Source organism: Scyliorhinus torazame, chromosome 12 (assembly GCF_047496885.1).
Source record: "Scyliorhinus torazame isolate Kashiwa2021f chromosome 12, sScyTor2.1, whole genome shotgun sequence".
Classification (NCBI taxonomy): Eukaryota; Metazoa; Chordata; class Chondrichthyes; order Carcharhiniformes; family Scyliorhinidae; genus Scyliorhinus; species Scyliorhinus torazame.
In genome coordinates, this window is record NC_092718.1 from 35,504,998 (window position 1) to 35,532,718 (window position 27,721).

At 48.4% G+C, this 27,721-nt stretch overlaps 1 protein-coding gene across 2 annotated transcripts in view; it reads right to left on the reverse strand.

Annotated features, from left to right (window-relative positions):
* Positions 1 to 27,721, reverse strand: part of LOC140387499 (WD repeat-containing protein 72-like) — a 510,520-nt gene that overhangs the window by 266,422 nt on the left and 216,377 nt on the right. The gene's annotated exons all lie outside the window — the stretch shown is intronic.

The following is a 27,721-nucleotide window of genomic DNA, read 5'->3' on the forward strand; positions in this document are numbered from 1 at the left end:
CCACATTGTGTTCCATCTGCTACTTCACTGCCCACTCTCCTAGCCTGTCCAAGTCCTTCTGCACCCTACCCCCTCTGCTTCCTCAATACTACCTGTCCCTCTACAGATCTTTATATCATCTGCAAACTTAGCAACAGTGCCTTCAGTTCCTTCTTCCAGATCATTAATATATATTGCGAAAATTTGTGGTCCCAGCACCGACCCTTGAGGCGCACCATTCGTCACCTGCTGCTATCCTGAAAAAGATCCCTTTATCCCCACTCTCTACCTTCTGCAAGTCAACCAATCCTCTATCCATGCCAGGATTCTACCCTTAACACCATGGGCTCTTAACTTATTTAACAGTCTCCTATATGGCACCTCGTCAAAGGCCTTCTGGAAACATAAATAGATCACATCCACTGGTTCTCCTTTGTCTAACTTCCTTGTTACCTCCTCAAAGAACTCTAACAGATTTGTCATATATGAGCTCCCCTTGACGAAGCCTTGCTGACCCAGTCCTATTTTATCATGCACTTCCAAGTACTCCGCTATCTCATCTTTAATAATGGTCTCTAAAGTCTTACCAATGACCAAAGTCAGGCTAACCGGCCCATAATTTCCCATCTTCTGCCTCCCTCCCTTCTTAAACAGTGGTGTTACATTAGCCACTTTCCAGTCCTCTGGGAACCTCTCTGCCTCAAGTGATTCCTGAAAGATAATCACCAATGCTCCCACAATCTCCTCAGCTATCTCCTTTAGAACCTTGGGGTGTAGTCCATCCAGTGCAGGCGATGTGCAGGTTAGGTGGATTGGTCACACTAAATTGCCCCGTAGTGTCCAAAGGTTAGGTAGGGTTGCGGTAGGGTGCTCTTTCAGGAGCCGGTGTAGACTCGATGGGTCGAATGGCCTCCTTCTGCACTGTAAATTCTATGATTTATCCACACCTTTCCCCTCCTTTCCCTTCGCATCACCCTCTCCCCTGTTGAAGATGATTTTGTGTTTGATGGGGGGACTAATTCCGCCATATATGACTATATCTTCTCAGCAGTATCAGCTTCGATGAAAGCTAAATGGGAGGGTGAATTGGGTCCCATTCTAAATGGTGAGATGGGGAGTGATGCCAATCACAGGGTCAACACCCCATCTTCACGTGCTCGGCTAAGTTTGAATCAACTCAAGGATGTATCTGACTAAAGCGAGGATGAGCGGATTCTGCTCTGGGGTTCAGGATAAGTGCTGCTCTCGCGGGCCAGGTAACCTCACGCACGTTCTGGTCTTGACCCAAGTTGGTACTCTTCTGGGCCTGTCTCTTTAACACCATGTCGTGGATACACAATGTAGATTTGGAGCCATGTCCACTGATGACCATATTTGGGGTGTCAGACTCGCCGGTGCTTCAGTTGGGGTGAAGGTGGATGTCCTCGCCTTCACCCTGTTGTCAGCCGGAGACGAGTTCTGCTTGGGTGGAGGTCTCCTACTCTGCCTAGTGCCTCCTCTTCGTTGGGTGACCTCATGTCTTTTCTACATTTGATGAATGACCATTAGAGGCTCGGTAATAATAATAATAATAGCTTATTGTCACAAGTAGGCTTCAATGTAGAATGTAGAAGGGTTCTACCCAAGATGGCAGCCATTAATTTCCTTTTTTAAGGAACTGGTCACCGTCAGCTGTCAGGGGGTTTAGTTGAGTTTTTTGTGTTAAAGTTAATATGCGTGTTTGTTTGTTTGACTCTTCTGTTGTGTACATAGAACATAGAACGATACAGCGCAGTACAGAATTTTAGTTAATTATTTTGATGGTTTTGTTCAATGTGAGAATTTTTAATAAACATATTTTTTTTAAAGTGGGGATGTTCGCAGATGATTGCACAATGTTCAGACTATTTGCGACTTTCAGATACTGAAGCAGTCGGTGTCCAAATGCAAATAAACAATATTCAGGCTTGGGCTGACAAGTGGCAAGTAACATTCGTGCCACACAAGTGTCAGGCAATGACCACCTCCAACAAGAGAGAATAAAACAGATGCTTCTTGACATTCAATGTCATTACCACCACTGAATCCCCAACTCTCGACATTCTTGCGGTTAACATTGAAACTGGACTGGACTAGCCAGTGGCTACAAGAGCTGGTCAGAGGCTAGCAATCCTGCAGCTCCAATAACACTCATGAAGCTTTATACCTGTTGGTTCTTTTGATTTGGCTTGGTGACCATCTTGGGTGGAGCTTTTTGCTTTACCTTTTCAATGTCCAATGGTTGATCTCTCTTGGTGGGAATGGCTGACTCTGGATTAAGAGGTGATGAGAAACTCCAATCCGTTTGGTCACCTGGAACGTTAGAGATTTGAATATTCCAGTGAAGAGGTCAAGGGCATTTGTTCATCTCAAGTGCTCAAACTCCAATGTTAATTCCTTGTGGGTGAGGGTGACCCACTTTGGTTTCAGGGATCAGACAAGGCTGTGCAGGGGGTGGGTTGGACAGGTTTTTCACTCCGCTTTTGATGGCAGGGTCAGGGGTACGGTGATTCTAAGTAATAAAAGAGTTCAGTTTTCCTCTTCACTGATTATAGCCGACCCCAATGGTCAATATGTTATTGTTTGTGGCACCCTGTCAAATACTCCGGTTGTCATGGTCAACGTCTCTGCCCCCAACTGGGACAATATGAATTTTATTAACTCCCTGCTGGCCTCTCTTCCCAACCTCAACTCCGACCATCTTATTTTAGTGGGGATCTGAAGTGCGTTTTGAACCCTAGGTTGGATAGTTCCAAACCTAAGTCGCTTATTCCATCTGGGATGGCCCATGCTTGTCTTTTTTTATGACTCAGATGGGAGGGGGGGGGGGGGGGGGGGGTGGATCCTTGGCGTATTTTGCACCCGGATGATAGAAACTCCTCGTTTTTTTCACATGTCCACCATACATATTCCCGTGTTGATTTTTTCATTTTGAATAAGGTTTTCGTCCCTTCAGTGGTGGTGGCAATGAGGACTCAGCAATTGTTATTTTGGGCCATGCCCTGCACTTTATTGATTTGTTGCCAGAGTCTGGCCCCACCCAACGTCCACCCTGGAGATTAGATACTGCATTGTTAGCTGAAGATGCACGATCAATAACTACTAAAATGAGGTTGTACCTGATAATACCTGATAATACCACATTCACCCCCTGTTAAAAAAGGAGTCCGGCGGGGGTGGTGGCCAGCAGCTACAACTGTATTCAACATGGTATGATCAGATATGGAGGTACCGTGATACCTCCTTACAGTGTTTGGAGGATATTTACAGTCATGGCAGATATATACCGTCAGTGTTTATTATTTACAGTTACAGACCAGTTAAAATGAAGCAATCAGTCGGTCGGGTGCCCTGGTCGTCCTCTGGGATCGTCTGAGCCTTGGTGGTGATTTCGGTGGGGGTCCAGGCGTCTGCGACTCCGGGAGCGTGGCTTCGGCATCCATGGCAGCTTCGTCAACCCTAGACGGCGCTGGTGGGGAAAGCGATTGACCTATTAGGGGGGCGCCTGTCGGTGGGTGGGAGGGCCCAGGCAGGGGCGGCGGGAGGACTGACCCTCCTGTGAGGTGCTGTGGAGGGGGGGTGGGGTTGGTGGTTGGGGTGCACGTGGGGTTCCGGCGGGCGCTGGTCCCGTAGGGAGACCATATCTTTCTTGTCGTCCGTCAGGGAACGCCACGTAGGCGTACTGGGGGTTAGCGTGCAGCAGGTGGACCCTCTCGACCAACTGGTCCGACTTGTGCGCCCGCACCTGTTTTTGGAGCAGGATGGGTCCAGGTGTTGCTAACCAGGTGGGAGCGAGGTCCTGGAGGAGGACTTCCTGGGGAAGACAAGGAGACGTTCGTGGGGTGTCTGATTGGTGGTCGTACAGAGCAGTGACCAGATGGAGTGGAGGGCCTCCTGGAGGACTTCTTGCCAGCGGGAGACTGGGAGGTTCCTGGACCGTAGGGCCAGTAGAACGGTCTTCCAGACCGTTCCGTTCGCCCTCTCTACCTGCCCGTTTCCCCGGGGGTTGTAACTGGTCGTCCTGCTTGAGGCGATGCCCTTGCTGAGCAGGAATTGATGTAGTTCGTTGCTCATAAAGGAGGACCCCCTATCACTGTGTATGTAAGCGGGGAAACCGAACAGTGTAAAGATACCATGGAGGGCCTTGATGACGGTGGTTGCGGTCATGTCTGGGCAGGGGATGGCGAATGGGAACCGGGAGTACTCGTCAATCACGTTCAGGAAATACGTGTTGCGTTCAGTGGAGGGGAGGGGGCCTTTGAAGTCCATGCTGAGGCATTCAAAGGGACGGGAAGCCTTTATCAGGTGCGCCCTCTCTGGCCGGTAGAAGTGCGGTTTGCACTCCGCGCAGATTTGGCAGTCACTGGTGGCTGTCCTGACCTCCTCGATGGAGTAGGGCAGGTCACGGGTCTTAACAAAGTGGAAGAAGCGTGTGACCCCCGGGTGGCAGAGGTCCTCGTGGAGGGCTCGGAGGCGGTCCACTTGTGCGGTGGCACATGTGCCGCGGGACAGGGCGTCAGGAGGCTCGTTTAGCTTCCCGGGACGATACAAGATCTCGTAGTTGTAGGTGGAGAGTTCTGTCCTCCACCGCAAGATCTTGTCGTTTTTTTATCTTGCCCCGCTGTGCATTATCGAACATGAACGCCACCGACCATTGGTTAGTGAGGAGAGTGAATCTCCTGCTGGCCAGGTAATGCCTCCAGTGTAGCACAGCTTCTACTATGGCTTGGGCCTGCTTTTCGACTGAGGAGTGGTGGATCTCGGAAACATGGAGGGTACGGGAGAAGAAGGCCACGGGCCTGCCCGCTTGGTTGAGGTTGGCCGCCAGAGCTACGTCGGACGCATCGCTCTCGGCCTGGAAGGGGAGGGACTCGTTGATAGAACATAGAACAATACAGCGCAGTACAGGCCCTTCGGCCCACGATGTTGCACCGAAACAAAAGCCATCTAACCTACACTATGCCATTATCATCCATATGTTTATCCAATAAACTTTTAAATGACCTCAATGTTGGCGAGTTCACAACTGTAGCAGGTAGGGCATTCCACGGCCTCGCTACTCGTTGCGTAAAGAACCTACCTCTGACCTCTGTCCTATATCTATTACCCCTCAGTTTAAAGTTATGTCCCCTCGTGCCAGCCAAATCCATCCGCGGGAGAAGGCTCTCACTGTCCACCCTATCCAACCCCCTGATCATTTTGTATGCCTCTATTAAGTCTCCTCTTAACCTTCTTCTCTCCAACGAAAACAACCTCAAGTCCATCAGCCTTTCCTCATAAGATTTTCCCTCCATACCAGGCAACATCCTGGTAAATCTCCTCTGCACCCGCTCCAAAGCCTCCACGTCCTTCCTATAATGCGGTGACCAGAACTGTACGCAATACTCCAAATGCGGCCATACCAGAGTTCTGTACAGCTGCAACATGACCTCCCGACTCCGGAACTCAATCCCTCTACCAATAAAGGCCAACACTCCATAGGCCTTCTTCACAACCCTATCAACCTGGGTGGCAACTTTCAGGGATCTATGTACATGGACACCGAGATCCCTCTGCTCATCCACACTTTCAAGAACTTTACCATTAGCCAAATATTCCGCATTCCTGTTATTCCTTCCAAAGTGAATCACCTCACACTTCTCTACATTAAACTCCATTTGCCACCTCTCAGCCCAGCTCTGCAGCTTATCTATATCCCTCTGTAACCTGCTACATCCTTCCACACTATCGACAACACCACCGACTTTAGTATCGTCTGCAAATTTACTCACCCACCCTTCTGCGCCTTCCTCTAGGTCATTGATAAAAATGACAAACAGCAACGGCCCCAGAACAGATCCTTGTGGTACTCCACTTGTGACTGTACTCCATTCTGAACATTTCCCATCAACCACCATCCTCTGTCTTCTTTCAGCTAGCCAATTTCTGATCCACATCTCTAAATCACCCTCAATCCCCAGCCTCCGTATTTTTTGCAATAGCCTACCGTGGGGAACCTTATCAAACGCTTTGCTGAAATCCATATACACCACATCAACTGCTCTACCCTCGTCTACCTGTTCAGTCACCTTCTCAAAGAACTCAATAAGGTTTGTGAGGCATGACCTACCCTTCACAAAGCCATGCTGACTATCCCTGATCATATTATTCCTATCTAGATGATTATAAATCTTGTCTCTTATAATCCCCTCCAAGACTTTACCCACTACAGACGTGAGGCTCACCGGTCTATAGTTGCCGGGGTTGTCTCTGCTCCCCTTTTTGAACAAAGGGACCACATTTGCTGTCCTCCAGTCCTCTGGCACTATTCCTGTAGCCAATGATGACATAAAAATCAAAGCCAAAGGTCCAGCAATCTCTTCCATGGCCTCCCAGAGAATCCTAGGATAAATCCCATCAGGTCCCGGGGATTTATCTATTTTCAGCCTGTCCAGAATTGCCAACACCTCTTCCCTACGTACCTCAATGCCATCTATTCTATTAGCCTGGGGCTCAGCATTCTCCTCCACAACATTATCTTTTTCCTGAGTGAATACTGACGAAAAATATTCATTTAGTATCTCGCCTATCTCTTCAGACTCCACACACAATTTCCCATCCCTGTCCTTGACTGGTCCTACTCTTTCCCTAGTCATTCGCTTATTCCTGACATACCTATAGAAAGCTTTTGGGTTTTCCTTGATCCTGCCTGCCAAATACTTCTCATGTCCCCTCCTTGCTCGTCTTAGCTCTCTCTTTAGATCCTTCCTCGCTACCTTGTAACTATCCATCGCCCCAACCGAAACTTCACACCTCATCTTCACATAGGCCTCCTTCTTCCTCTTAACAAGAGATTCCACTTCCTTGGTAAACCACGGTTCCCTCGCTCGACGCCTTCCTCCCTGTCTGACCGGTACATACTTATCAAGGACACGCAGTAGCTGATCCTTGAACAAGCCCCACTTATCCAGTGTGCCCAACACTTGCAGCCTACTTCTCCACCTTATCCCCCCCAAGTCACGTCTAATGGCATCATAATTGCCCTGCGGTGTATACTTATCCCTTTCCATCATTAACGTAAACGTCACCGAATTGTGGTCACTGTCCCCAAAGTGCTCTCCTACCTCCAAATCCAACACCTGGCCTGGTTCATTACCCAAAACCAAATCCAACATGGCCTCGCCTCTTGTTGGCCTGTCAACATATTGTTTCAGGAAACCCTCCTGCACACACTGTACAAAAAACGACCCATCTATTGTACTCGAACTATATCTTTTCCAGTCAATATTTGGAAAGTTAAAGTCTCCCATAATAACTACCCTGTTACTTTCGCTCATATCCAGAATCATCTTCGCCATCCTTTCCTCTACATCCCTAGGACTATTAGGAGGCCTATAAAAAACTCCCAACAGGGTGACCTCTCTTTTCCTGTTTCTAACTTCAGCCCATACTACCTCGGAAGAAGAGTCCCCATCTAGCATCCTCTCCGCCACCGTTATACTGCTCTTGACTAGCAGCGCCACACCTCCCCCTCTTTTGCCTCCTTCTCTGAGCTTACTAAAACACCTAAACCCCGGAACCTGCAACATCCATTCCTGTCCCTGCTCTATCCATGTCTCCGAAATGGCCACAACATCGAAGTCCCAGGTACCAACCCATGCTGCCAGTTCCCCTACCTTGTTTCGTATACTCCTGGCATTGAAGTAGACACACTTCAAACCACCTACCTGAACACTGGCCCCCTCCTGCGACGTCAAATCTGTGCTCCTGACCTCTATACTCTCATTCTCCCTTACCCTAAAACTACAATCCAGGTTCCCATGCCCCTGCTGCGTTAGTTTAAACCCCCCCCAAAGAGCACTAACATCGTGGCCTTTACAATGTCTGCTTTGATGCGGCTGAAGGCCTGGCGGGCCTCCATCGACAGGGGGAAGGTTGTGGATTGGATCAGGGGACAGGCTTTGTCTGCATAGTTAGGGACCCACTGGGCGTAGTAGCTAAAAAACCCGATGCAGCGCTTCAGGGCCTTGGGGCAGTGAGGGAGGGGGAACTCCATGAGGGGGCGCATGCGTTCAGGGTCGGGGCCTATAACTCCATTTCGCACTACGTAGCCGAGAATGGCTAGACAGTTGGTGCTAAACACGCATTTATCCTCATTGTACGTTAAGTTAAGGATTTTAGCGATCTGGAGAAATTTTCGGAGATTGGTGTCGTGGTCCTGCTGGTCATGGCCGCAGATGGTGACGTTATAGAGATACGGAAACGTTGCGCGTAAGCCATACCGGTCAACCATTCGGTCCATCTCGCGTTGGAAGACCGAGACACCGTTAGTGACACCGAAGGGAACCCTTAAAAATTGATAGAGCCGCCCATCTGTTTCGAAGGCAGTGTATTTGCGGTCAGTAGTGCGGAGGGGTAGCTGGTGGTAGGCGGACTTGCGATCCACCGTGGAGAAGACCTTATAATGCGCGATCCTGTTTACCAGGTCGGATATGCGGGGGAGAGGGTACGCGTCCAGCTGCGTAAACCTGTTGATGGTCTGACTGTAGTCAATGACCATCCTATGGTTCTCCCCGGTCTTTACCACCACTACTTGGGCTCTCCAGGGTCTGTTGCTAGCTTCAATGACCCCTTCCCTCAGTAGCCTTTGGACCTCCGACCTAATAAAGGTCCGGTCCTGGGCACTGTACCGTCTGCTCCTGGTGGCGACTGGTTTGCAATCCGGGGTGAGGTTCGCAAACAGGGAAGGCGGGTCGACCTTAAGGATCGCGAGGCCGCAGACAGTAAGGGGGGGGTATAGGGCCGCCGAATTGGAAGGTCAGACTTTGCAGGTTACATTGGAAGTCCAGCCCCTGGCGGGTAGCCGCGCAGAGGTGCGGAAGGACATAAAGGCAGAAATTGTTGAATTTCCTTCCTTGGACTGTGAGGTTTGCTAGACAGCACCCCTTTATCTCCAATGAGTGGGAACCGGAGGCCAGGGAGATTCTTTGATTTACATGGTGGGTAAAAAGTGAACAGCGCCTTACCGTGTCGGGGTGTATAAAGCTCTCCGTGCTCCGAGAGTCGATCAAGCAGGACGCCTCGTGGCCGTCGATGAAGACCGTCGCCGTTGCTGTTGAGTGTTCGATGTCGAGTTTGGTCCAGAGTCACCGAGGCCAGACGCAGTAGTTGTGAATTTTGATCGGGCAGTGTGTAGTCGGCCGGGCTGGGGTCCTGGGGCCCCATCCAAGATGGCATCTCCCATGGGTCGCATATGGTGGTCGGAGATGGACAAAATGGCGGCACCCATCCGTCCAGCGCGGTGTCCAGGGAACAAGATGGTGGCGCCTGTGGGCTGCACGTGGCCCTAGGATATGGGGGTGGCGGTGACTGCTGGCCGCCTGGGGCCCGAGGAGAAGTTCGCTGTGGCAGTCCGGAGTCGCTGCTGGAGACCGCGGCCACCGCTTGTGCCATGCCAGACCCCCACAAAATGGCCCTTCTTGTCGCACCCTTTGCAGGTGGATGTGCGGGCCGGGCAGCACTGGCAGGGGTGCTTTTCCTGCCCGCAGAAGAAACAGCGGGGCCCATCGGAGTTGGCGGGCCGCCTTACAGCGCAGGCCTGCGGGGACACGGGGAAGATCTGTGGGGCTGCCGCTACGGGATTCCACGCTGCGCAGGGGGCCGCCGTGCGGTCGGGCACGAAGGATTGTGCGTTCCTGGAGGCAACACCAGGGCCCGTGCCTCCCTAAGTCCCAGGGTGTCTTTCTCTAAAAGACGCTGGCGGATCTCTGAGGAGCTCACACCTGCTACGAAGGCATCCCGGACTAGGAGTTCCGTTGGTCGCTCGCCGAAACTTGCGGGCAGCCACAGCTTCTGCCCATCACAAGTAGCGCGCGGTAGAACTCTTCCAACGATTCCCTGGGGCTTTGTCGTCTCGTTGCAAGCAGGTGACGTGCGTAGACCTGATTTACTGGACAGATATAATGTCCTTTTAACAGTTCGATTGCTGCATCAAAGTCTTCCGCCTCCTCGATGAGGGTGTAAGTCCCAGGGCTTACCCTTGAGTGCAAGAAATGCAGTTTCTGCTCCCCCGAGGGTGTGCCTCCAGCCGTCTCAAGGTAGCCTTTGAAACACGCCAGCCAGTGCTTGAAAATCGTCGCTGAGTTTGTTGCGTGGGGACTGAGTTGCAGACACTCCGGCTTGATTCGGAGATCCATCCTTTCTACTTAAGTGTAGTCTATTAAATTGATGCACGATCAATAACTACTAAAACAAGATTGTAGCACAACTGAAGGCTTTAATAGACTAGAACTGCTCCCCAGCAGCTCAGGTACAGAATGAGGGCTGCTGGGACGGCACTGCTTCTTATACCCCGCCTATCAGGGCGGAGCTACATACTATACAGCCAATGGTAAACCCCCAGGTTTAACCAATGGAACTTCAGCCTCTCGGGTACTGCAATACCTTATAATACCACAGTTGATAAAATGTTTTGTGGGTGTGTCCACCTTCATAGACGACTATATAAAATCTAACAGGTCCGATTCAATCTCACCTTCCATGCTGTAGTCCTTAAGGGACTTAAGGGGTAGGGGGATCTCTTACAGAGCATATAAAGACAACAGAGTTGGAGCAGCAGAGGCTGGTGGATTCCATTTTCGAGGTGGATCACCAGTACTCATTTGATCCTACTCCGGAGCTATTGACAAGAAGGAAACAATAACAGTCCCAGTTCGAGCTATTGTCTACTAGCAGGGCGGCACATCAGTTACAATGCTCCGGAGGCACTTTTTATGAGTACGGAGAGAAGACAGGTCAGCTTCTGGCTCACCTCTTAAACATTAAGCGGCCTCCCGTGAGATCACTCAGATACTCAATTCGGGCGGCAATCTCGTTTCCGCCCCTCCCCAGGTCAATGCAACTTTTAAATCCTTTTACCGCTCTTACCGATCTTTAGAGATCGGAGCCCCCTGCAGAGTAATCGGTCTTGTCCAACTTTCTGGACAGTCTACCAGTCTCAATAGTTGAGGTGAATAAGAGCAATGAGTTGGACTACCAGTTACGCCACAACAAGGTTTTAAAATTTACTGGGCTGTGCAGGCTGTAAAGACACCTTGTTTTATGGGAGAAGCTGCTTATTCTCAACTCTGAAGGCCGCTCAGGAAACTTGATTTTACTTCTCGTCGCCAATGTAATAACTTTGCCAAGGCTGGTCGCCTGACAATAACTCCCTTTATTAAGACATCAAAAGGCTGGCTGCCATGGCATACATGCGTCCCATCCCAGGACCCTCAGATGCCACTCCAGGTCTGGACTGCAGGTTTTAGACTCCCGTCATGCCTCTCCTACTGGGCGAGCTGTTAAAAATACAAAGGGGCACCTGACCTCCTCCAAAGTGTTCTGGGACCATAGCCAATGGCCCCTTCAAAATGGGCACTCCACTTTTTCAAAAGACTCCACAAAGTTTAGACCTGCTCCTACCAGGACCAACCTGCACAAGTCCTTTTCACACACCTGGGTCACCGGAATTAGACGTGACTGGAGACAGCTGCTAATGTATACATGTAGCTGCCTCCGCAAAACATGCCTGCTAGAAATTCAACTTGTCCCTATTTCCGACCCCACAAAAATGGTAGGTGCCATGTTCAGGGGAGAGATTAACAACTTTCGGCCTCTTCCCGCATTTTTGCAAAATCCAGGTCCAAGTGTCAGTCTCGTCAATCTGTGCTGCATTCCGTCCAAGGCCGATAAATCTTCCCAAGGTATGGAGGCCTCAACCGAACATGATGCTCCAGGTGTGATCTAACCAGGGCATTGAATGACTTCCAACCCTTTGCATTCTAACCCCTTCGATAAAAGTTCCAGCATTCCATTAGCCTTTGAAATGTTTTTTGCACCTGGACATTTTCATGATTCATGTATCTGGGCCCTTATGTGTCTTTGAATCTCCACTGCTGTGAACTTTTCACCATTTAGAATTTACTCTGCCCTAACCTTTTCAGGTACAAAATGGATACCTCACAGCTGTCTTTTTTGAAATCCACACTTTTGTCCATTCACTTAATCTATTAATATATCTTTGTAATTTGCTGATTCCATCTATAAGGATGACAATGCCGCTTAATCTTGCTCTCTTCAGCAAACTTGGATTCATGACTCTTATCCCATCATCTAAGTTGTTAATTGATTCAATGAATAGTTGAGGGCCCACCACAGTTCCTGTGGGATGCCGCGAGTCACTTCCTGCCAATTAAAGACTGTTGTCTTTTGCTGTACTGCCAATCTCAACCAGGGTAATAACTTGCTTTTATTTCATGAGCTTCAATTATGGCCATTCGTTTTAATTTGGGACTTCAATGAATGCTGTCATGTAAATAACATCCAAAATACAATCCCACGTCCACTACTTTAGTCACCTCTTCAAAAGCGGTAGCACCGTGGTTAGCACTGCTGCTTCACAGCGCCAGGAACCCGGGTTCGATTCCCGTCTTGGGTCACTGTCTGTGCCGAATCTGCACGTTCTCCCCGTGTCTGCGTGGGTTTCCTCCGGGTGCTCCGATTTCCTCCCAAAAGTCCCGAAAGACATGCTTGTTAGGTAAATTGGACATTCTGAATTCTCCCTCCGTGTACCCGAACAGGTGCCGGAGTGTGGCGACTAGGGGATTTTCACAGTAACTTCATTGCATTTTTAATGTAAGCCTACCTGTGACACTAATAAAGATTATTATTAAAAAGTCAATCAAATTCATCAGGCATGACCTACCCTTCACAAATCCTTGCCGGACGTCTGTGATGAGGTGGAAATCTTCAAGGTGTTCAGTCACTCATCCTTAATTACGGGCTCTAGTAATTCCCCAACAACAAATGTGAGGTTAAATGGTCCATATTCCTTGGTTTGTCTCTCTCACCTTTCCTAAATCGTGAAGATATATGTGCATTTTTTTTCAATCTAATAGAACTCTTCAGTTTGAAAGATTTTTGGCCTGCAAGTTTCTGGAAGTATGATCTGATAACAATGCGACGGGAGGAAGAGGGTATCTGGGACCTCAGTGACCAATGGAATCAACAGTTCATTTCCACAGAATGAGAGTTATTCATTTCCACAGAATGAGAGTTAAGGATTGAAAAACAAATAAATGAATCAGCGAGAAGGAATTACCCTGTATTAGAGTACAAAAAATAGTGCAGAATGAGAAATAAAGAGAGACAAAGAAAAATTGGATAACGTAAAGATAGAAATACAGAAAGGAAAATAAATGTTAAATATCTGTAGCAATAATTTCCAACCTGTTGGAATGAGACTCCACAATTTAAATTGTTCCCTTTTTGGGCCAGAGGGGTTGAATAGCGTGACATGATCATAAATCTCCCCACTGAAAAGTGATATACTCTGTTAAGTCTCAGTTCCATTTCTATGGCATGTTTGATGGGCAATTAATGTGCTAATGCAGCAATTTCTCAAAGCTTACAGGAAGGTGGAGGGCGGACTGCCATTTCCTCAAGGCTAACGGCGGAGCAGTGCAGGCCATTCAGCAACCTGTGGTGATTCATAATTCTCAGGATATTTCCATCTGGCCATAGGTTGCTGGCTGATTTACACATTAGTAAAGACTGGCACCATTAAACGTCCTGGGCGGGCTTCTCCATTGCCCGACTCAGCTATCGTAATCGGCGATCGGACAGAGAATGGGCTCCGACAGCCAAATCGGGGCCGGCACCGGTTTGACGCCGGTCAGCCATGCTTAGCCTCCATTGAAGTGGTGTGATCGCGTTGCGTGCCGCACGCCATTGCAATGATGTTGGCGCGTCATCGGAAGGTCCTCCCCCGATGGGCCGTGTTCACGACTGCGCGGTTGACGAGTGGACTCAACGGTCGGGAACCCGGCCTGGCGGCTGCGGACTGTGTCCAGCGCCGCCACACTTGGTTGGGGGGGCGGCTTGCACAAGGGCTGGGGGTACTGGTTGGGTGTGGCAAGGGGGTGGCCTGTGGGGTCACGGATTTCAGATTGGGTCCACGCACTGCCAGCGCCAGGTTGTATGGCATGGCCACTGCAGGTTGTCGCCCTGTGCATGCGTGGCCAGGGACCCGGCCATTCTCCGGCCGTTTTCGGTGCGGAAGCCGGGAGTTTCACCCGGCGCTGCTGCTGGCCCCTCACCGGCCCTGGAATCGTACAACGCCCGTGAATTCTCCGTTTGAGCTGGCACTTAGCCGCTGATACGGAGAATCCAGCCCCCTGTATCTTGGCAGCAAAGTCTGGGCCCACATGTGTCGAGTCATGGCTTTAAGCCAAGGTCTGATTGCAGGCATGGTTCTTATTGTGGAGCAAAAGCATTATCTAGTGAGTACCTGAAAATTGTAACAATTGTGTATATTATCTTTCATATCCTGTCTTCAAATAAAGCCTCATCTATGCTTTAACATTGAAGTTAACAGGAATTTAATTAATCCACTTTTTAGTGAAGCTGCGACATTTCGTATTTGTAAAATGTTGCAAAACATTCTAGTATAAAACTTATTAAACATGTAAAAAGTTAATCTGAAAGGACCAGCAGTGATCCCAGAATACTTTATAATATTTTTCAATCACCGTAAATCTGTGACCGTATTAACATAAAATACATTGGGAAGCATAAAATAGCATAGCCTTCAACTCTTAATATCGTATAAAATAACAGAAAAGCCTCAGCAGGTCTAGCAGTACCTGAGGAACAAAAACACGAGCCAATGTTTTGAGTCGAATGGGTGGGATTTTCCACCTCTCCCGTAGCCTGTTTTACGGTGGCAGAGGTGGCAGAGGGGCAGAAGGACTGTGGCAGAACTGACAAATTGAGGAATGGCCATGTGCCGATGTAACCTCATGACTGTATTTTCTTCTTTTTTGTTTCACTGCATGCGGGTGTATGGGCTAAAGGAGCCAATGTTGTATATATTTGGACAAGGGAAGGGATGGGACTTTCACTCGAAATGAGGGCTCTTTGGGGTGTAGGTGGATACTGCGGGGTGTGTGTGCTAAAAGGGGATCTCTGGGCTTTCCTAGGGCCGGGCAAGGGGGAAAGGGACCCGGGCGGGGGCCTCCACGCTGGCCGGTTTAAGCCGGCCAGTGAACGGGAGTGAGGTGGGGGGGAGGGGCTGCGGCCATCGGAGCCTGGCAGAACAGGGACCGAGTGGTCGGGGTGGAAAGTTGGGGGGAAGAAACCGAGGTTGGGAGGAGGAGTTTTACAAGAGGCAGTGGACGGGAGGAGCTGGATACTTGAGCGGGGGGTGGGGGGGTGGGGGGGTGGGGGGGGGGGGGGGGGGCTGTACAACACTTGAGTATCATGTACGGTACTCTTTCAGAGGTTGGATGGCGTTGAGTGTAGGGGGGAGGGGGAGTGGACTCTATAGGTCAATGGTGACCATGGGCAGTCCCGGACTCCTTTTTCTTTTTCTCCTTTGTTTTTTGTTTCCACCGTGGGAGGGTTTGGTTTATTGGATGCATATATTGACAGGTGGGCCGTTGTTTGGGGTGGTGGGAGGATGGGATCATTGGTATTGTTAAGGGGATTGATTTTGTATTTGTTACCACTTACTGTTTGTGGGTGGGGTGTAAATGTTCGAAGGAAAATGTGAAAATGTAGAACAAAAAAAATATTTTTTTTAAAAAAGAGGGTCAATGCTAGGGTTCACCCGGACGTGGCAGCCGTTTGCCGACTTCCTCGGGGAAAATTAAAATGTCAGCAGAAGCAGAATTCAAAAAGGGAGGGGGGGCAGACTGTTGTTTTATGGTTGTGGTGTGTGAAGATTGTGATAGGGGTGGAAATGTTTATTGTGTCGTGTTTATGTCGCTGTTATTGTTATTATTATAAACATTGCAAATACCCTAATAAAAATATATATTTTTAAACGTCTGCGATGACCCTCTGAAAGAGCACTGTACCTACACCCACTCGCCCGCCCTATCCCCTCAGCCCCATCCAACCTGCAAATCTTTGGACACTAAGGGGAAAGTTTAGCATGGTTAATCCACCTAACCTGCACATCTTTGGACTGTGGGAGGAAACTGGAGCACCCAGAGGAAACTAATGCAGACACGGGGAGAAAGTGCAAACTCTACACAGTCACCTAGGGCTGGAAATGAACCCGGGTCACTGGCGCTGTGATGCAGCAATTCTCACCACTGTGCCACCGTGTCGGGTGGCAATGAAACTTTCTGATCTGACACTCGCATTTACTTAACTATTACTCGTTGTAGCTTTGAACTGGCAAAGCTAACAAAATAATGTGTTTTTCATTGTATAAAACTCCTATTTTATCAAACGGCACATCATCTGACATACCATGAGCAATATCCTCCGGGAGATCAGTTAGTAATCTAATACAAACTGCTTATAATGGATGTAGCACCATCCTAAAATCTCTGCTACTTCCGGGCTTCGAGTGTAAATTGCTAAATTGATAACTCCAACAGGGAATTCTGGAGAAGTTTCTTTACCTAGAGAGCAGTTAGAAAGTGCAACTTACTACCACAAGGAGTAGATCAGACAAACAATAATAGATGCACAAAGGAGAAAAGAAGAATGGAAGAGTTTGCTCATGGGGGTAGGTGATGCAGACCAGGGCGTTGTTGGAGTGAAAGAGGTCTCGCCCACAGGTCAGAGAATCGGCGAGGAAACCCTTGTCAGTTCAGTTGCGGAGGTCCAACAGAATCAAGCGCCGTTAATTGGCCACTGTTGGTTTGTCCCCAAGATTGAGGTCCCTCAGATGCTGGCAGTTCCTCCCACCGCCAACATCCTCCGGGATGATGGCTGGCAATTGATTCATAAATGAGCGTAAGTGTGATCATGTCGGCAGTGGCTGAGAATCCAATATCAGTTTGTCCTGCCCAATGACTTAACCAGAAGAGATTTTCCAATTGCTGGGAGACTGACGTGGGACCTCTACCATGATGGGCTTTAATGGCCTACATAAAATCCAGTCCTAAGTGTGGGAGGATGTTCAGGTATAACATAAAGACAGGCATAGATCTGTTGAGCCAAATGGTCTATTTCCGTTCTATAAATATATATTGAGTTCAGGGTCTATGGCCGCGATTTTCCGAGCCCCGCACCGGGCCGCGAAGCCCCGACGCCGGCGTGCGATTCTCCGAGGTGCGGAGAATCGGCACAATTTGCGCTGGCGCGTTTGATGCGGCGCCAGCCGCTGGAATCGGCGTGGCCGCCGATTCTCCGGCCCGAATGGGCCGAGCGGATACGGCAAGAGCCCCGCCGGCGCCATTCACCCCTGGCCATTGCCGTTAAGAACTCTGCGCGAAGGGTCGGAGGGCGGCCTGTGGGGTGGGGAAAAGCGCTCCTTCACCGGGGTGGGGCCTCCGATGGGGTCTGGCCTGCGATCGGGGCCCACCAATCGGCGGGCCGGCCTCTCCCCCCCGGGCCTACTTTGTTGCGCGGCCGGCCCCTGAACCCCGACGCCATGTTGAGTCGGGGCCAGCACGCTGAAGAAGTCCCCCATGCCTGCGCAGGTTGGCGCGGCCCAACTGCGCATGCGCGGGATGGCGCGGCACCCATTTGGCGCCGGGAAGGGAGGCTGGAGTGGCGTGAACCCCTATGGGGGCCAGAATCGGTCGTCCCCGTGCCCGTTTCGCACCATTGTGAAACACGACGGCGTTCACGACGGCGCGAACACTTGGTCTCCATTTTGGAGAATCGCCCCCTGTATCTTTCTGTTAGCCTGAAGTGCTAAACTGGCAGGAGTAGGGAACTCTGGATGACAAAACACATTGAGGTTTTGGCCATGGAAAAGGAGGCATGGCTCAGGTACAAGCAGCTGGAATCAAGGGATTCCCTGGATGTGTACAGGGGATACAGAGGTATACTCAAGAAGGAAATTAGGAGGGCAAAAAGGGGGCATGAGGGAGTTTTGGCCGAGAGTATTAAGGTGAATCCAAAGGGATTCTTTAAGTATATTAAAGGAAAAAGAATAACTAGAGAGAGAATAGGACCCCTCAAGGACCAAAGTGGACACATATGTGTGGAACCGCAGAAGATAGGCGAGGTTCTCAATGAATATTTTTCCTCTGTGTTTACCGTGGAGCAAGACATGAAGTCTTGGGAACCAGGGAAGCTTAGTATTTATGTATTGGGGACTGTTCACATTACAGTAGAGGAGGTGATGGATGTATTAAAATGTATGAAGGTGGACAAATTTCCTGTCCCTGACCAGGTACATCCAAAAACACTGCGTGAAGCTAGAGAAGAAATTACCGGAGCCCTGGCTGAGATATTTGCATCATCGTTAGCCACGGGTGAGGTACCAGAAGACTGGAGGGTAGCAAATGTTGTGCCCTTATTTAAGAAGGCAGCAAAGAAATACCTGAGAATTATAGACCGGTAAGCCTAACATCTGTGGTGGGTAAGTTACTAGAGAGAATTCTGAGGGATAAGGCATTTGGAAAGACAGGGTTTGATTAGGAGTAGTCAGCACGGTTTTGTGCATGGGAGATCATGCCTTACAAATTTGTTAAGAGTTCTTTGATGAAGTGACCAGGATGGTTGATGAGGGCAGGACAGCAGACGTAGTCTATGTGGACTTCAGTAAGGCCTTTGATAAAGTTCCACATGGTAGGCTGCTCTGGAAGGTTAGATGGCATGGAATCCAGAGAGAACTGGCAAATTGGATATACAATTGGCAGATGGAAACAGTGGGAAATGGTGGAAGGATGCTTGTCGGACTGGAGGCCTGTGTCTAGTGATGTGCCTCAGGGGTCAGTGCTGGGTCTATTACTATTTGTTATCTATATCAACAATTTGGGTGGGAATGTTACAAGGCATGATCAGTAAGTTTGCAGGTGACACTAAAATAGGTGGTATTGTAGACAGTGAGGAAGGTTATCAAACATTCCAGCAGGATCTTGATCAGCTGGGAAGTGCGTCAAGAAATGGCAAATGCAGTTCAATACAGATAAGTGTGAGGTGTTGCATTTTGGAAAGTCAAATCAAGGTAGGATTTTCACGGTGAATGATAGGACCTTAGGGAGTATCGTGGAACAGAGGGACCTTGGAGTTCAGGTCCACAGTTCTCTAAAGGTGGAGTCACTGGAAGATAGGGCAGTGAAAAAGGCTTTTGGCATGCTCCCCTTCATCTGTCAGGGCATTGAGTATAGAAGTTGGGAAGTTACGTTGCAATTGGGCTGAGAGGTGGCAAATGTTGCAGAGCTGGGCTGAGAGGTGGCAAATGGAGTTTAATGTAGAGAAGTGTGAGGTGATTCACTTTGGAAGGAATAACAGGAATGTGGAATATTTGGCTAATGGTAAAGTTCTTGGAAGTGTGGATGAGCAGAGGGATCTAGGTGTCCATGTACATAGATCCCTGAAAGTTGCCACCCAGGTTGATAGGGTTGTGAAGAAGGCCTATGGAGTGTTGGCCTTTATTGGTAGAGGGATTGAGTTCCGGAGTCATGAGGTCATGTTGCAGCTGTACAAAACTCTGGTACGGCCGCATTTGGAGTATTGCGTACAGTTCTGGTCACCGCATTATAGGAAGGACGTGGAAGCTTTGGAGCGGGTGCAGAGGAGATTTACCAGGATGTTGCCGGGTATGGAGGGAAAATCTTATGAGGAAAGGCTGATGGACTTGAGGATGTTTTCGTTAGAGAGAAGAAGGTTAAGAGGAGACTTAATAGAGGCATACAAAATGACCAGGGGGTTAGATAGGGTGGACAGTGAGAGCCTTCTCCCGCGGATGGAAATGGCTAGCACGAGGGGACATAGCTTTAAACTGAGGGGTAATAGATATAGGACAGAGGTCAGAGGTAGGTTCTTTACGCAAAGAGTGGTGAGGCCGTGGAATGCCCTACCTGCAACAGTAGTGAACTCGCCAACATTGAGGGCATTTAAAAGTTTATTGGATAAACATATGGATGATAATGGCGTAGTGTAGGTTAGATGGCTTTTGTTTCGGTGCAACATCGTGGGCCGAAGGGCCTGTACTGCGCTGCATCGTTCTATGTTCTATGTAATTGTACAGGACGTTGGTGAGGCTGCGTCTGGAGTATTGTGTTCAGTTTTGGTCGCCTTGCTGTAGGAAAGATATTATTAAACTGGAGCGAGTGTAGAAGAGATTTACAATGATGTTTCCAGGACTCAAGGAACTGAGGTATAGGGAGTGATTGGACAGGCTAATACTTTTTTCTTTGGCGCCTAGCAGACTGAGGGGTGATCTTATAGAGGTGTATAAGATCATGAGGGGCATGGATAGGGTGAATGCACTCAGTCTTTTTCACAGGGTTGGGGAATCGAGAACTAGACGGCATAGATTTAAGTTAAGAGGGGAAGGAATTAATGGGAACCTGAGGAGCAACTTTTTTACACAGAGGGTGGTACGTATGTGGAATGAGCTGCCGGAGTAAGTGGTCGAGGCAGGGACATTGGCAACATTTAAAAGGCATTTGGGCAGATACATGGACAGGAAAGGTTTAGCGGGGTATGAGCCAAATGCAGGCAAATGGGGTTAGCTTAGATGGGCTTTTTGGTTAGCGTGGACCAGTTTGGGACAAAGGGCCTGTCTCCATGCCATAGATTCTATGATTCTAAATGCTTTCTATCACTGAGAATTTCAATCCACAAAATTTCCTAACTACGTGGCAATTAAACTCTGATTGACCCCAAAATTCTTGCTTAAAGATGATAAAGATGACCTAATCAGTAACTGCTCCAATAATTATTTCGACAATTCTTTACAATTAAACTCTTCAGCTCTAAAAATTCACACAAACATATTTCTGCAGTATGTAATGGGATCATGCTCCAGCCCACATGTCCACTAATCTACAATAAGCAGTGCCATGGAATATAAGTTTGTATAAGATATAAAAATGAAACTGTCATGAGTCACATTTTACTATATAAATTTTGAGTCACACTTACTTGAAAGTATTTAAAAAGGGAAGGAAAATAAATTGGTCACAATTCGGCAGTCATAATAATAATAATTTTCATTAGTGTCACAAGTAGGCTTACATTAACACTGCAATGAAGTTACTGTAAAAGCCCCTAGTCGCCACAATCCGGTGCCGGTACACAGAGGGAGAATTCAGAATGTCCAATTCACCTAACAAGCCTTCTTTCGGGACTTGTGGGAGGAAACCGGAGCACCCGGAAGAAACCTACGCAGACCCGGGGATAATGTGCAGCCTCCGCACAGACAGTGACCCAAGCCATGAATCGAACCCGGGATCCTGGCGCTGTGAAGCTACAGTGCGAACCACTGTGTTACCTTGCAGCCCACAGTAAGTGGCAAACCTTTGGGGTTCAGCATATATTCCATTTACATTTGCCCCCAGACTTTGTGGGCTCTTCCACTGTGACTTGTGGTTTTTGGAGAATGGAATAGTGCTTCACACGCTACAGTGAAACAAAGGCCTGTCTGAAAAGGCAAGCAACAGTGATCCACCAAAGCCAATCCGATTGAAGAACCCTTACTGAGTAATGCAGAATCTAAACAGAAAGCGTGAGTCAAAATATTTGATCCAATGCCAAGTCAGATATAGAAAGAAAAATAAAGAGAGTAAAAAAAAGATGGGATTAAGAGAAAGAGAAGTGAAAGAGACGGAAAGAAAGTTTGAAATAATAATTCTATTTGTTTCATTTTTTAAATTGTCCAACAATAACTAAAATATTAAGGGATGAGGATCCACACTTGTAAAAGTAAATTTTCAGTGCTAGAGTCCATAATTAACACTAATTGTGAGTTTAAAAATATAATTTACATTTGAATGGGCAAGTCCAAATGTTTTTAGGCATGTTCAATGGCTACCTAGTGGCCAAGCTCTGCAATTTCAGGCCCTTCATATATACAAATGCAGAGTCTCCTGAAGAGATCGGTTAGAATGAAGCTTGTGGGGGAATAATGCAACACAGACAGCAACTTTCTGAATTCTGTGTTTACCAACACATGTGCAGGTGCCGGAAGTTGCTGCATGATTTACTCCTCAAAACAGCTAGTGCTGTTAGCCTCATCATTATTCTTACTGAAAGATCCGGGTCAATGAAACGTTCCCAGCAACAGAATTCAGACCGTTTGTAGTCTCAAACTGAGCTTATACCCCTTATTAAAAACAAAGCAGGACCTCTAATAGATCTGAACATCTACCAACGGCAATCATAGGAATTCAATAACACAGATGCATTGCACCTTCTAATCTTAAAAGGGGTCGTACTTATAAACTAGCATATTCTCTAATTCAATATGAGCAGTGCCTTGGGACATGTAAACTTGTTAATGCTGCACCTCAGGCATATCTATCACACACCAAGTGATACATTTTATCTTTAATTGTTTTACACCTGTAAAAAGAGTCCCGTTTCTGTGCACAACCTGAAATTTACAAGTGGTTATAACTGGCCTCTGATAAATCTCCACACTATATATACAGCTACAATTGCGCATTGGAGGTGGTAGCATGAGGGAACATGCCAGGTTAGCAGGGGAGCACCCTACATTGCTTAACCCCACCTACCTTTTGGAGCCATAGAAAACTAGTCATATTCAATTATCTTAGCAAGTCTTTACCTCTGTAGATAACACGTAAGGGAACTTCCTGAAAGCAAGTCAAATGAAACACATATTATTGGTGGGGAGGGGCTGTAAAACATTAATATTTTGCTTTAATTGAAGGTGATGCAAACCTGATGTCAAGTCTTTTTGGGGCTGTGGTGGACTTCTTTGAACTAACCAAAGACCCGGGGACAGGTTACAATCATTGATTCATGATTCAAGGGACTTCCGGTGGTGGCCATGGTGTGAATGGTCGCACACAGGTTGGCTCCTGCTTGAAGGCATAGAAAATAGCTCTTTTTACCTGAAAATGGGTGTAACTTTGTCAGAAAAGTGGAACTGAAGGTCAGAGGAGAGGTTCCCCCAGGAGTATGTCTGCTGGTTATCAAACCCGGCAGAAGGTGGTAAAGGAAGGGGCAGCACGGTGGCGCAGTGGGTTAGTCCTGATGGCTCACGGCACCGAGGTCCCAGGTTCGATCCCGGCTCTGGATCACTGTCCGTGTGGAGTTTGCACATTCTCCCCATGCTTGCGTGGGTTTCGCCCCCACAATCCAAAGATGTGCAGGGTAGGTGGATTGGCCACACTAAATTGCCCCTTAATTGGAAAAAATGAATTGGGTACTCTAAATTTATTTTTTTTAAAGGTGGTAAAGGACTTGGCCAAGGAATTGGAAGGGACCTGTGGTGCAGCAGCTAGTGGAAAGATGGCAGAGGGGGAAGGGTTTGGGCAAGTCGTCAAGCCCCAGATGGGACAGTTGATGGCCTTCATCAAGGAAGAGTTCCGTCAGCAGAGGAAGGAAATGCAGGAGGATCGTTTGAAGGCCATCGAAGGGGCTGTGGCACCCATGAAAGGCTCGATGAAGAGGGTGGAGAAATGCGTGGAGGCACAGTGGTCGCAGATCCGAGAGATTGAGAGGGTGATGTCAGACCACAGCGATCAGGTGGTGGCATTGGAGGCAGAGGTGGGGCTCTTAGGAGATCTTTGCAAGACATTGAGACCAACGGTGGAGGAGCAGGAAAATAGGTCGAGATGGCAGAATCAACGAATAGTTGACCTGCCTGAAGGAGGGCAAGGTGAGAGTGCCGTGAGGTACGTTCTGAGGATGCTGGCGGGGCTGGTGGTGGAGGGGGTGCTGGACAAGTGGTGGACAGAACGCAAAGGTCTCTGAGGCAGAAGCCTAGAGCAGGGGAGCCGCCGCGGGTGGTGATCGTGAGACTCCACATGTTCTTGGAGAAAGAGAAGATTCTGCAATGGGCCAGGTAGAAGCGCAACTGCGAATGGGAGGAGAACAAAGTCCAAATATACCAGGACATTGGAGCAGAGCTGGCAAAATGACATGCGGTTCTCAACAGGGCCAAGGGTTGCTCTACCCGGCGAAACTATAAGTGATGGCCGGGAATACTATTTTGAGACCCCAGAAGTGGCCAATGGCTTTGTCAAGGAGCATAAACTGGGGAAGAACTGAACTGAACAATTCTGGGCGACGGAGGTACTTGCACTTTGAAGTAATAGGGTTAGAGTAGGGATTGGAGGGAGGGGTCTTTCATTTCCTCCAATTTGGAGGGGTTTTTCTTCTTTTTTCTGTTGGGTCGACAAAGAGTTGTAGGAATGAAAAGTTTGTAAGGGAACTGCTGTCCCCATCCCACCTTGATCCAGTGCAATTCGCATACCGCTGCAACCGGTCCACATCAGACGCCATCTCCCTGGCCCTAAACTCATCCCGAGAGCATCTCGAAAACAAGGACTCCTACATCAGACTCCTATTTATTGACTACAGCTCCGCCTTCAACACCATAATCCCAGCCAAGCTCATATCAAAGCTCCAAAACCTAGGACTTGGCTCCCCACTCTGCAACTGGGGAAGCCATTTAAGGTGGCCAGAGATAGGTTTAGATACCTGGGGACTCAGCTAGTGAGGGAATGGGCGAGGCTACACAAATGAAATTTAACAAAACTGGTGGAGGAGGTTAGGGAGGATCTGAAGAGGTGGGACAGGCTGCACTTGACTCTGGCAGGGAGGGTCTAAGTGGTGAAGATGAATATTCTGCCGAGGTTCCTGTTCATATTCCAGACACTCCCGATCTTTGTACTGAAGGCCTTCTTTCGCAAACTGGATATGATTATTTCAGACTTTGTATGAGCAGGGAAGGTGCCAAGGGTTAAGAAGACCCTGTGACAGAGGCAGAAGGGAGGGTTGGCGTTGCCGAACTTGCTACATTATTACTGGGTGGCGAACGTGGAGAAGGTGAAGCGGTGCTGGGAAGGAGAAGGGGCAGAATGGGTTAGGAAGGAGGAAGGATCCTGTAGGGGGTCCAGCTTGAGGGTTATGGTGACCCCCTGCATTGCCAATGGCGCCAAGGAAATACTCGGAGAGCCCGATGGTGCAGTCCACGGTAAAGGTCTGGGACCAGCTGAAAAGGCACTTTAGGTTAGGGGGACGTCGGTGTTAACGCCATTGTGCGAAAACCACGGCTTTGAGCCGGGGGGGGGGATAAATAAGTTAAATAAGTTAAGAGCTCATGGTGTTCAGAGTATGATCCTGGCAGGGATAGAGGATTGGCTGACTGGCAGAAGGCAGAGAGTGGGGATAAAGGGGTCTTTTTCAGGATGGCAGCCAATAACTAGTGGTGTGCCTCAGTTGTGAGGTTGTGCCTCAGCTGTGCTGGGACCACAACTTTTTACAAGATCCATTAATGATCTGGAAGAAGGTACTGAAGTTTGCAGATAATACAAAGATCTGTAGAGGGACAGGTAGTACTGAGGAAGCAAGGGGGCTGCAGAAGGACTTGGACAAGCTAGGAGAGTGGGCAATGAAGTGGCAAATGAAATACAATGTGGAAAAGTGTGAGGTTATGCATTTTGGAAGGAGGAATTTAGGCATAGACTATTTTCTAAATGGGGAAATGCTTCTGGAAAGCAGAAGCACAAAGGGACTTGGGGGTCCTTGTTCACGATTCTCTTAAGGTTAATGTGCAGGTTCAGTCGGCAGTTAAGAAGGCAAATGCAATGTTAGTATTCATGTCAAGAGGGCTAGAATACAAGACCAGGGGTGTACTTCTTGGGCTGTATAAGGCTCTGGTCAGACCCCATTTGGAGTATCTTGAGCAGTTTTGGGCCCCATATCTAAGGAAGGATGTGCTGGCCTTGGAAAGGGTCCAGAGGAGGTTCACAAGAATGACCCCTGGAATGAAGAACTTGTGATATGAGGAACGTTTGAGGACTCTGGGCCTGTACTCGTTGGAGTTTAGAAGGAAGAGAGGGGATTTTATTGAAACTTACAAGATGCTGCCTGGAAAGAGTGGACGTGGAGAGGATGTTTCCACTTGTAGGAAAAACTAGAACCAGAGGACACCATCTCAGACGAAAGGGATGATCCTTTAAAACAGAGATGAGGAGGAATTTCTTCAGCCAGAGGGTGGTGAATTTGTGGAACTCTTTGCCGCAGAAGGCTGTGGAGGCCAATTCATTGAGTGTCTTTAAGACAGAGATAGATAGGTTCCTGATTAATAAGGGGATTAGGAGTTATGGGGAGAAGGCAGCAGAATGGGGATTAGAAAATATCAGCCATAATTGAATGGCGGAGCAGACTCGATGGGCCAAGTGGCCTAATTCTGCTCCTATGTCTTATGGACTTATGGGATAGATAGCATGTATAGAAGTGGGGCTGGTTAAGGTGAGGGATCTGTACCTGGAAGAAGGGTTTGCCAGTATAGAGAAACTGAAGGAGAGGGTAGAGCTCCTGAGAGGAAGTGAGTTTAGGTACCTGCAGATATGGCACTTTGTGCGGCAGGTTTGGAAGGAGTTCCCGAGGTTCCCAAGGTTCACCCTGTTGCAGCGACTGCTGCTTCTGGATGTGGAAGGGGAGGGCAGGATCGGAGACATATACGGGTGGCTGGGAGAGCAGGGAGGTGAGCAGGTGGTGAAGATGAAGGAGGAGTGGGAGGGAGAGCTGGGAGAGGAGATAAACTGGGGAGTATGGAGTGTGGCGGCCTCCTCTTGCGCAAGGATGAGCCTGATACAGTTCAAGGTGGTACACAGGGTACATATGACACGGGCAGGAATGAGTGGGTTCTTCCAGGGAGACACAGACGAGGGTGAGAAGTGTGGGCGGAGACCAGTGAATCACGCTCATATGTTCTGGAGGTGCGAAAGTTGGAGAGGTTTTGGGCTGGAGAAGGATAGCGGGGGGGGGGGTGTTGAGACGGACCCTTTGGTGGCGATATTTGGGGGATATCGGAGAAGCTGATTGTGGGGGGGGGGGGGGAACACACCGATATTGTGGCCTTTGTTTCTCTGACTGCTGGGCAAAGAATTCTGTTGGAGTGGCGGCCAGCAACGCCACCGGGGATGGCGGCTTGGTTGGGGGACTTTTCTGACTTTCTTTGGCTGGAAAAGATCAAGTACGAATGAAGGGGTTCAGCGGTGGTCTTTGAGGCAAGGTGGGGAATGTTAGTGACCTTGCTTGAGGAGCTGTTTGTCACGGGGAAGGGGAGAGTGGTGAAAAAGGGAAAAACTTGTGCAAACTGGATTGTTGTGTGTTGGGGAGTTTGTTCCCTGTTATGGGCCAGGGTTTAGAGAACCCCAAAGTGTATCATGGAGTTCACCTGACCCACAACTTTTAATAGACTGTGGTATGGGGAGCACACGGCCCACTCTACAGGTGTGGTACAGCAGAAATGTAAAAGTATTTTTTAAAGCAAAACAATGTTTATTCTATGAACTCAAGTTAACCTTTTTAAAACATACAGTGAACATCTTGGCAACCATTAATTCAAATACAACCCCCAAAGAATACAACACTAAGTAATCCTTTAAGCTTTCCTTTTAACATCCATAAGACTTAAAACACCTTTTACCAGAAGCACATCAGGTTAAAGTCACTACTGTTCTTAGTTTTAAATCACCAGGATCGATTTACAGTCTTTAGATTACAGACAGAGAGACTCTAATACACCTTCTGGCTGTGACTACAGCTATCCAGCGCTGAAAACGAAACTAAAACACAGCCTGCAGCAAACAGCCTAAAACGAAAGTAAAAAGCTGACAGACCGCTCAGCTCCACCCACTCTCTGGCATCACTGCAGTAATAAACACCCATTTCTTAAAGGTACTCTCACATGACATCCCCAAAATGTTTAAATTTTGTTACCTTTTGTATTATTCTGGAATAAAATACTTTTTAAAATTTGTTATTCATGATTCAAGCATGTAGGGAACTATCCCAGATAAACCAG